The sequence below is a fragment of the Hippoglossus stenolepis genome, chromosome 22, assembly GCF_022539355.2.
Source record: "Hippoglossus stenolepis isolate QCI-W04-F060 chromosome 22, HSTE1.2, whole genome shotgun sequence".
In the NCBI taxonomy this organism is placed as follows: domain Eukaryota; kingdom Metazoa; phylum Chordata; class Actinopteri; order Pleuronectiformes; family Pleuronectidae; genus Hippoglossus; species Hippoglossus stenolepis.
In genome coordinates, this window is record NC_061504.1 from 3,072,865 (window position 1) to 3,083,315 (window position 10,451).

The following is a 10,451-nucleotide window of genomic DNA, read 5'->3' on the forward strand; positions in this document are numbered from 1 at the left end:
TAAATTCAATCAAGCTTCGCCAAATGTCACACACTCATAGATATCAGTTCTCTACATGATTTTGTATATGAAGATCCATTTATTATTCCCTGGGTAAATGGGGGAAAAAGTTGAAAAACCCTCGATCTTGCAATGTTAAAGAAATGGGCTCTTCCCTGACTGACACCACATCCTTCCACTAAGTGTTCCAAATCTGTTTAGTAGTTTTTGTGTAATCCTGCAGTAACTAATAAAGGAACAGGGTGGAGGTAAGAATGCTCCCTCGATCGTTTATTTCTTCGGTTTGTTTGAGTAACTAGTTTTTGCTCTGGATGCACTTTTGTTGTTAGCTGGGAATTTGAACGAAAGATTAATCCAACGTTAAAATAGCACTTGACAGTCGGAAATCCTTGAAACAATTCGTATTAGAAACAAGTAAATGTTAAGACTCAATAGTAATAAATAAATATTTGATCTTCCAGCGTACGACTTCTCCAGCCTGAATAGGAGAGGGGTTGGTCACTGCGTCACGGCTCCATAGTGGAACTAGTTAAAGGGAGAAAGCGGAAAGAACAGCTCCAGTGTTTGTTGTGCTCAAGGCCAATCCAGTCCTAATCAGCCTCCCGACTGTTTCTCTCAGCATGCGCAGGGATCCGGAGCAATGCTGCTGACCACAACCAGGCAATCAGCATCACACATTATGTGTTGCATGCTGCGGTGGTGGTGGGGGTGTGGACCTCGGCCATCAAGACATAATGAATTCAAGGTTGTTAATGTTTTTCCAGAATTCATCTCTCTCTCTCTCTCTCTCTCTCATGGTTTATTACAACGCAGGAATGTTTCTCTCTTCAACTTCCAGCTCTGTTTTGTTTTGCCGCTACATCGAAAGGGAACGACAAGGTCCTCGGCTGAACCCGCGCGGTTCAGACCACCTCGCTCTCCCGCCTCGCAAACACAACCCGTTTCATTTTTAATGATCTGCTCAAGTGCGGATATTCAGGCCTTCCCTTCGATACAAGGACCCCAGCACCTCTCTCTCTCTCTCTCTCTCTCCCCTCCTCTCCGCCCACACCTCGGTTTACTCTCGCAAACTTGACGGCGTCTTGAAAGCGCTGCTTATAATTTCAGAGGTGAACGCGGCTCTTTCTTCATTTGAGAGGGCCCCTCATTCCCTCCCCGCCCTTGAGTTTCTCCAATGTCAGCGCGCACTTCAAAAGCCTCCGAATGAGCTCTGAGGACTCCATTGAGATTTCCCATTGCAAACAATTATTCTGACCGCGGTTCTTTGACAGAGATTTCTCTAGATTTATATTACCGGGCCATGAATCAAATTCCCCCTCTGTCTCAGCGGTGCCTCGTGCTTCACAGTGGTTATGCTATTGACCCGGCGCTTGAGCTGAATGTAGATTATTCTCTGTAGAGGGATCCAGGAACTGATTTTAATTCAAATCGGCTCGGTCAGGAGGGAGATTTGGAGTGCAGGTTTAGGGAGAAGTAGGAGTTGGGATGTGGGGGATTCTTCATCTTCGCCAGGCGTCCTCACACCCACTTTTTTTGGGGGGAGTCGAAAATTCACAACCCTGCTGTGTGAGTGAACTCACTATTTCAGGTCCAGTCCTCCCGACTCTCTCCTCTTTCCCTGGAACCCTGAAACCTCTCTGGCCTCCACACCTGACACATCCACCCGGGCTGAGCGGCTCTTTCCCAGCGTGCGACTGCATCATCCAAAATAGATAAGAAAGCCTCTCTGTTGCCACGGGAAGGCATTGTGAAGTCTTCCCAGCAGTGGTCCCAGCAAAGGCCCCTCACAAGCTCCAGAGGAGAACAAGGGCTGGAGCTTTAAAAGAAGCTTCGGCTGCAACACAGCGCAGCTCCCTCAGGTAGCCGCCCATGCTGAGGAGGCACACACAGGCTGCACCTATGTCCTGGAGGGGAAAAAATGAATTTGAGTAAACACGGCTGAATAAATAAAAGGCATTCAACTTTCTTGAGTGTGAATTTCAGATAACTGCTGGAGGACTCTCAGGCGAAGTTTGAGACCAAACCAGGCCCACCTGAGATCTGCAGCATTCCAGGGCAACTTTTTGGCCAGGTCCATAAATCCAAACAGACTTTTTACTGCTGTTTGTTTCTGTATTAGTGAAGCAAAGATTCCTGTTACAATCAAATGCATCCTAATGTTCCCCTTGTCTTTACTGCCGAGCGTTTGTCAAAGGAGGACGTGCTGTTTGAAATATCACACTCGTGTTTTACTACCTCTCAGCCACCGGGTTTCGTACCTTTTTTAATGCGCGACGAAGATTGAGTTACACAGACCTGAAACTTGGCTGAGTTCAGGAAATCCATCACCTCTGCTTTTATTGTAGTCCCAAAAAAAAAGCATCATCTTCATCATGCGGTTGTAAAGGGGACACTGATCTGCGAAATGAAGCCAAACCAGCGGCTCCCATGGAAGACAGGAAATGAAATCTGAAAAGTTGTAGTAAGATGTGATTTTATTACGAGATTTAACAGACTGATACACACAGACAGGCTTCTCTTTCAAATAGATTTCCAGGAGTAAACTTTAAAACACTTTTCACTTCATCAAGAGCAATTAGCTGTCATCCTTTATAAAAACAGAACACCCGGAATTCATCTTTTATTGTGTGTCAACCACAAAGAGTTACAGATACAAACAGAGGCGACAGATCAGTGCAATAAATAAATAAATCAAGCAAATCGTGTTTTACATGAGACCTTTAGTGGGAAGTTGTTGTTTTTCACATGTGAGGTCTCACTTTTCACCCAGACTGTGTGAATTTATCAGGTGAAGCACGTGCGGCGTGTGAAGGAGCACGTCAAGAGCAGTTTAGGTTTTATTTTATGTATTGTTCTTTGGAACTATGGGTCTTTAATATAGGCAGACGCTGTGAGTTTCAATTATTATGGTATTGTGTTAAAGGGATGGTTCACCCAAAAATGAAAATTCACTCCTTATCAATGCCGATGGAGGGGTGGGTGAAGTGTTTGAGTCCACAAAACACTTTTGGAGTTTCAGGGGTAAACAGTGTTGCAGACGAATTCAATACAATCGAAGTAACTGGTGACCGTAAAAAAACAACAGAAAAAAAACATAACATGCCTCCATGCTGCTTCTGTGGCGTCATCCAAGTGTCCGTAAACCCCAGTGTTGGTTTCGTCCATGGACAGTTCCGGTAAAGTTCGTTCAAACAAAACAACCGAGTCCTCAATAATGTTGCCAAAAAGAGAGAAAGGTGGCAAGATGTTGTACAATTCTACAATGACCTAAAGACAGAGGAATAAGAAGAAACAAGTATGGAGCTGCAGGCGTCTGCACGATGCAGATGAGGAGCTGTGTTCCTCTGTTTGTGTCTCTAATTACTATCAGCCTGCTTCCAAACTTAGTGAAGGACGACAACAATTAGTTTAAATTGGGCTTTAATCCGTGCAGTGACTTTACTCCTACTGGATCTGAGGTATTTCACCCCCCACTAAACCCTGATGCTGCTTTATTCATTATCACATTTAGTAACTTTCATTTTTGATTTAACCTTTTTTTTTTAATGGTAAATGGTTTGTATTTATGTGACGCTTTTCTATTCTTGAAGACCACTCAAAGTGTTTTACGTTGCAGTTTTTCAATTCACACACACATTCATGCAGTCCGTCTATGTGCAGCACTTTCTCTATCATACATAACTCACACACGATCGGCTCAGCCGTCAGGGGCCATTCGGGGTCAAGTATATTGCCCAGGGACATCTCGGCATGTGGGTCGGAGGAGCCAGGGATCGAACTGCCAACCTTCCTCTAAAACTTCTGAGCCACAGCCGCCCCTTTATAAAGGTAGATGCCCATTATATAAACAGTGTTTTATTTGATACTGAACTGAACCAGCTTTTAAAAAAGGGATTAGCTAATAGTACAATAAAACACATTTAATGAGTCAGTGATACTTTAAGATGAATCCCTCCAACAATTCTAGAGGAGAAGACGCAGCGCTGCTAGTTACAGCTGCATCTGTTGCTTTTTCTCTCATTGAAGGTCTAAGATGATTTTTCTTTTCCCTCTTTTCCACATCTGATATCTACATTCTGGACTGAATGGGAGTCGGCGCACAGGGCTAAAGATATCAGCGCTCGTAAATGGTGTCCTTTTTTTCACAGCTGTGTCTCGGAGCCGGGCTCAATCGATGCTGATCATCTTTTGTAACGTGCGCGGGCTGTGAAAACTGTGTGCCAGTATTTGTGGAGACAGGTGAGCCCGGGACTGTTTTGATCTTTCAAACATGTATTCCATCTCTTCTCCCACCACAAGGGAGCCTCCAACCAAGGTCAGTACTCAAAGGCAGGGTGCACCATGGGAAATGAGCCTGAGCAAGTGTGTGCCAGCCTCCCACTTCTGTGGGATCAGCACGGCATCAGAGGGATCAGACTGACACTAGTGAAGTCCCCCGGCATCACCTATCACTACCTGTTTCTGCCACAGAGGAAACCAAAGGCCTGCTCTAATTGTATCATTAATATCATTGCAAACCGAGGGCCAATTATTCTCTCTTTTGAGTTTCACCTGCCTCAACCTTGAATCAGGCTCTGCTCCGATGTGTGAGCTCAGACTGGCTGTGTTAGCGACAGACGAGCTTCCCAGCCATCTGTGATCAAAGCTGTGTGGATACTGGAAACTGGCCTGCAGACGCAGCCAAGTGCAACACACAACAATGCAACATGCCTCAAATGGCTTCTAATAAGGAAACAATGCAGTTTAACAAAGCCGACAACATGCAGGTGCTGAACTGTGTCTGCAAACAAGTGCACACGCACACAAGTGCCAACAAAGTCTCCAGGCAAATACACAAATGGGTGTGACCAGCATGACCAATCCTCTCAGTGCGCTCCTCACTGAAGGGAAGAGGTTGAGTGAAAGTTGGGATTTCAGCAGGGGTGGTTATTATTATTATTATTATTATTATATTATTAGGTTACAGGCTAATTATTTAAATCTCTGTATTTACCTCCACCACTAACACTCATTTGCATTATTACAGCCCATTAAACACACAGGATCTGAATGGCAAAATACTAGTTCTTATTTTAAAAAATGTCACAGCATCTTCGAACACACAGACACACATTAGGGTTTGGGGGTTTGAATTCCGAGGTGTGACGTAATTTCATTTCTCGCAGATTTATTATGCTCAAAATACATCAAAATACTATAACATACTAATACCTCCTTGTGCAACTGATGAGGGTGGCCTTCATTCATTGTAGACTTATTATTGTTAGCCTGTGTGCGTCCATGTTGCCGTTTGCAGAGCAGCCGTCTTCTCACGACAAGTTAATGTTGCTTTGTTGGGTTTCTCTATAAATGTACGGTCTTGACCATGATTTGGATCTGAACTGAACTAAATACCTTTTTTATTATAATTCGTTCCCTCATTTTGCCGTGGATTTTGTGTGTGAAGCACTTTGTAACCTTGTCTAGATAAGTGCTATACACATAAAGTTATATTATTATTATTATTCAAGTCAGATTGGGGGGGGAAAAACTAGACTCTCTAATCAAAATGTGTTGCATTAAAGGGTTTTGACAGTTCAACAAAGCGTATACATCTCTTTCCAACATTTGCATATTAATCAAGAGCAAAGAAAAGGTGATAAGAATATAAATAATTTAAAGCATTTTGCACGTTAATCATAAAAATGTCTTTATGGGCATATAAAGTCTGGTGTGAGGTGCTTGGGAGAGATGGACGTACAATTTTGCAAGTCACAAAAGTGAAACGTCTGATAAATTGATTTTAGAAGCTACTACTTAAAGCTGAAGGAAAGATTATGTTAATAGGTTCATGAGTGATGGCTTCGGCAACTTGTGCCAAAATGTTCCCAGTCGGTGACTCATTTCTCTGGTTCTTCTAACACCGCATGGTGGTCTAACGTCATTCTAACCACAAGCTCACGAGTTCCGTCCGAAGGCAGCAGCAGGTCTGCGGAGCACTTTCCCACCTTCACTCCACATTGCACCTGACTGCTGGACGCATGAGCTCCAGCATCAGCTGCCATGTCTTTTTATTTTCTCCTCCCAGCCCATTCGCCTGCGTGACACCACAGGCTGCCATCCTGGAGGCGGCTAATGAATTCATTTAGCCCAAAGGAAAAATTCATCACAGCTTTTTGTTCAAACTTTTACTACTTGTGAGGATGATTTATCTTTGGTGGCTCATTCAAACACTTCACATCACAGGAATATTTTTAAAGTGGAGTGACATGAATGGGGAATTAATTTACATATCCCCCGGTGTTGGAGCTGTGGGGGGAAGAAAAAGTACAAATATGTCGAACCCATCTTTAACAAATCAGCTATGAAGACCAATAGCTGAACTGCTTGTTGGGATATTAATAAAAGCATGTAGATGGTGTGTCTTCTGCAGCCACTAATAGGATGACAAATCAGAGGTGTGGCTGGTAATGGATAGTGAGACCATTACTGACACTGTATCCCGCCCGGCCATTTTTTCTCCATCATAAACTATGTGAGAGGTGTTGGCGGAGCGGAAAGTGTTCTTTTTCCTCACACCTGCTTCGGGCTAAAGAAACACTGATGAATTAAACAACAGGAAACCAATCAATCTGAGCGAGCCGATTTGTCAGGTATGAGCGACTGGATGAGCGCCTGTGACAAATTCTGCCCTGGCTGCTGCTGGGTGCTGGTGGTCCAAACCACTGGGAGCCGCTGAGAGAGTGAAACTGCTAACAGCAGTCTGCACACTGTCGAATAACACACTGTCCAATCCACATCAAACAGCCGCCTCATGGTGCCCGGCAGCTCCCACCCCGTGTGGCCGTGCTGAGGTCAGGAAAGTCGGGCCCAAATTTGATTTGAAAATCAACTCAATTTTTCTCTATTGAATCAAGGAGTGTGGCAGATTGTAAAAAACATGCAGGCCCACAGTGAGAATTAGGCTTTTTGTTAGGTGACAGACAAATATACATCTAGATCGAATAGTAAGATACTTTATTTCCATTTCACACAAACAGTTTACTGTCGCTCGTTTGTTGTTTCAATGCCCATCTTATAAATCTAATTTTACAATATTCTCAGTTTTATTTCAAGATCCATTTTTAGTCCGAAAATTGTCAGTCAAGAGTGTGAGGATGGGACTGGCAGTAGCTGCTAACGACAGAACTGGTTAAGGAAGTAATGTTTGCTTAATGTAACCTCATTTGTTTTCATAGACTAAGACAACAGCACAAGGGTTTTCAAAGTTTGGCTGCCAAGATAATACTAGTTTGTAGAATCAATTAATTCTTCACAATGGGGGCTGGGTTTTCTGTTGGCACCAATTAAAAAAAAATGGAATTACTACTTTGTTCACCAGTGGATTTGCAGAAAATGTGATCAAAATCTCCCCCTAGGACTTCGAATAACAGCCAGAAACCCTTTGAAGTTGACCTATGACCTTATATCTTATTGTTTTTTCCTATTAGACAACACATTATAATTAGTTCATCTTGAGGCCATCTAAATGTTTCCGCCACATTTGAAATAAATCCCTCAAAGTATTCCTGAGATAGTTATTATGCCCAAAAGGTGTTTTATGAGGTTACAGTTACATTGACCTTTGAATTTTTAATCACTAAATTCTATCAGCTCATCCCTCAGTGACACTAAACATTTGAGACAAATTTGAAGAGTTCCACTCTTGGCATTCATGAGAGTGGGATGGACAGATGTACTGATGGATAACCCAGGATCAAAATGCCTCTGGCCAGCTGTCACCGGAATTATAAATAAATCATCCTATCTTTTTATACTCCAGTACTACTTAAGTATTTAAAAAAAAGATGGATAAATATCTACAGACTGGATCATTTTTTATGTTTAACTTTGAATACATAAATAGCTTTTTAGTTATTGGAAACAATTAGGAGTCCAACTCTGTAAAGCTGTATCCTGCGGAGGAACTGCGAAGAATTGAGTCCAGACTTTCTCCCCAGTTTGCGTTTCACACATTTACAACACGGAGGGAGGTTCTCTGCTAGGACGCGTTCACAACAGCCACAAGTTCTCTGCAGGATTCAGGTGAGGGGTGGTGCAGCAGGCAGAGGGAAGATGTGACGCATTCATTCTGAGGTGGAGATCACGTGAGTTTGTTTACAGCACAATCGACACCAGCCTCAGCTCTTAGCAACACAAAATCTACAGGTTCTAGAATCTCCGGAGTTCAGTGCATGTCTGATATCAGCTGATTTTTTTTTTAAAAAGTGAATTGTAAATATTGTCAGGATGCTTCAAACAAAGTGCTGGTTGGATTGTGTAGTATTTGCCACATGTGTGCAGTTGTGAAAGTAGTTTTTTACTCGGTACACAATGATTCATGTGACTTTTCTGTTTATGTATGCAAGTGAAATGGCTTAAATGTCCCAGAGACCATCTGAAGAAGTGCTTCCATTTGTAAAATTCATGGCGTCAGCACTATAAAGCATTTCTTTCCCTCTCTTTCCCCATTTCACAGTCACTCTCTGATCAACAAAGGCAAAAATGCCCCCAAAATATTTTTAAAAAGACTATAAAGACTACATTTGGAAGGAGGTGATTGACGCAGTGAGAAGCAGCCAGGGGGTTTTCATCCTGCCTTCCCTCACAGACTTTCAGGTGAACATACAGCTAATACGCTTGTAGAATACCGACAACGTTTGGAATTGGTTTCCTCAACAAATTTGCACCCATGAAAAAAAAAAAGTCTCAGTCAAATGTAATCATAGTAAACCTCTGAGCGCCAAACCCGCGGTTCTCGTCAGATGACACACCTACTAAACTTTTAATCCCACAGCGGGTCTACTTCTCTGCTGTGTCTGCGCACGCTTGGGATCTTTATGGATGGCCCGGAGAATCAATCAAGCCGAATCAGGTTCCAGCCTCCGTGCCTCTGTCTTATCAAGTGGCAGAGTGCTGACCGATGGTCCAGATTTGAGATGATCTACATGCCTTTACGTAAGTGGGACTAATCCATCAAGAGCAGACTACAGAAGCTCACTCCATCATTCCTGGTTACACACCTCACACAGGGGCGGGGGACGGGGGGGAGGGGTTCTTGTTATCTCCCAAGAGGAAACAAAAAGGAGAAACTATTTTTTTTTTTTGCAAAGTTGAACAGCTCAGAAAAGGCACCATAGGAGATTTCATTCTAAATAGATCCCACATGTCAAATATTGGTGCAGGGTACAGATAGGGATTAAATGTGATACCTGCATTAAAAGTTCCAGCAGTGCAAATTAAAACTTTGAGTAGCAAGACGAGAAGGTTAGCATTGATCTAAGTCTAGTTACAGGTGGATCCTTAACACGACAGTTAATTTTTTTGCCTCCACACTGGTCAATTCTTTCTTGTACAAAGCCCAGATATAAAAATGGACGAGATGGCTGCTTCACAAAAGTGAAGCCGAACCCTACCCCCTTCAAAGTAAAAGCAAAATGATCTTTTTCCCCAAAAGGTCTCTGTAATTTTAAGTAGTTATTATCACACTGATGGGCAGGGTTTGTGCATGCAGGCAGGTGAGTTAGTGACAGACAGGTACGCCAGCCAATCATGTAATTCTGTGCGAATTTCAACAAATACGACATAGTGTTTCAACAACTCACCAGCGTTACCTTTAATTTGTCATAGGATGCTATAAAAGGGGTGAAACGTCATGTGACACAGCTGAGACTGACTCACACGTGTATCGCCGGGACCTCGATACATCGGCCTCCACGATCACTAGAGCTTAGACTAAGGCTTCAACTGACGTTTAAAGTGCAAGATGGCAGCGCCCCCATTCAGGGTGCTTTGGGTTCGTTTTAGTCGGAAGAAGTGGAGATGAGTCGTCCATCTTTAATTACAGTCTATGGTCTTTTACAAGTGATTTGTTCCTGGTGCTGATGCTGGGGGACCCTGAACATCCACAGCAAATGTCACAGAAATCCAACCAATTTGAGATACTTGACATCCTCTGGCTTTTTCCATTGTAGATGTTATGTCAATATGGTCCAAAGCACCAGGTCATATTCTTGTACTGCAGAGTACCATTCAAAGTTCTGTATTCGACTTTGTCAAACCACCACCTACAGTTCGTAAGCGAGCATGGCCCCATTCCCAGCCCTTCCACCAGCACCCCGCAGCCAACCTTCTCCCAGGAGTTTTTCATCTAATCCCACGTTTTTCCCCCAAGCTGAGAGCTCACATCTCCTTCCTTCCACAATTAATTTACTCATTTATCCTCTGTTCCAGTCAAGGTCAAGGCCTGTGATTTCTTAATTAAAGAAGGAAAGCAAGAAGAAAGTTTTCCGTCTTCAAATGAAGCCTGAAAATTTGTGAGCTGTTCAATCAGATCTTTTAAACTCACTTAACCCCTGATTAATCCCCAGCGCTCCTCAGTTGGACGAGCTTCCTGCTCATGAAATTAAGAGCAAAGGAAGCCTCGATAACAG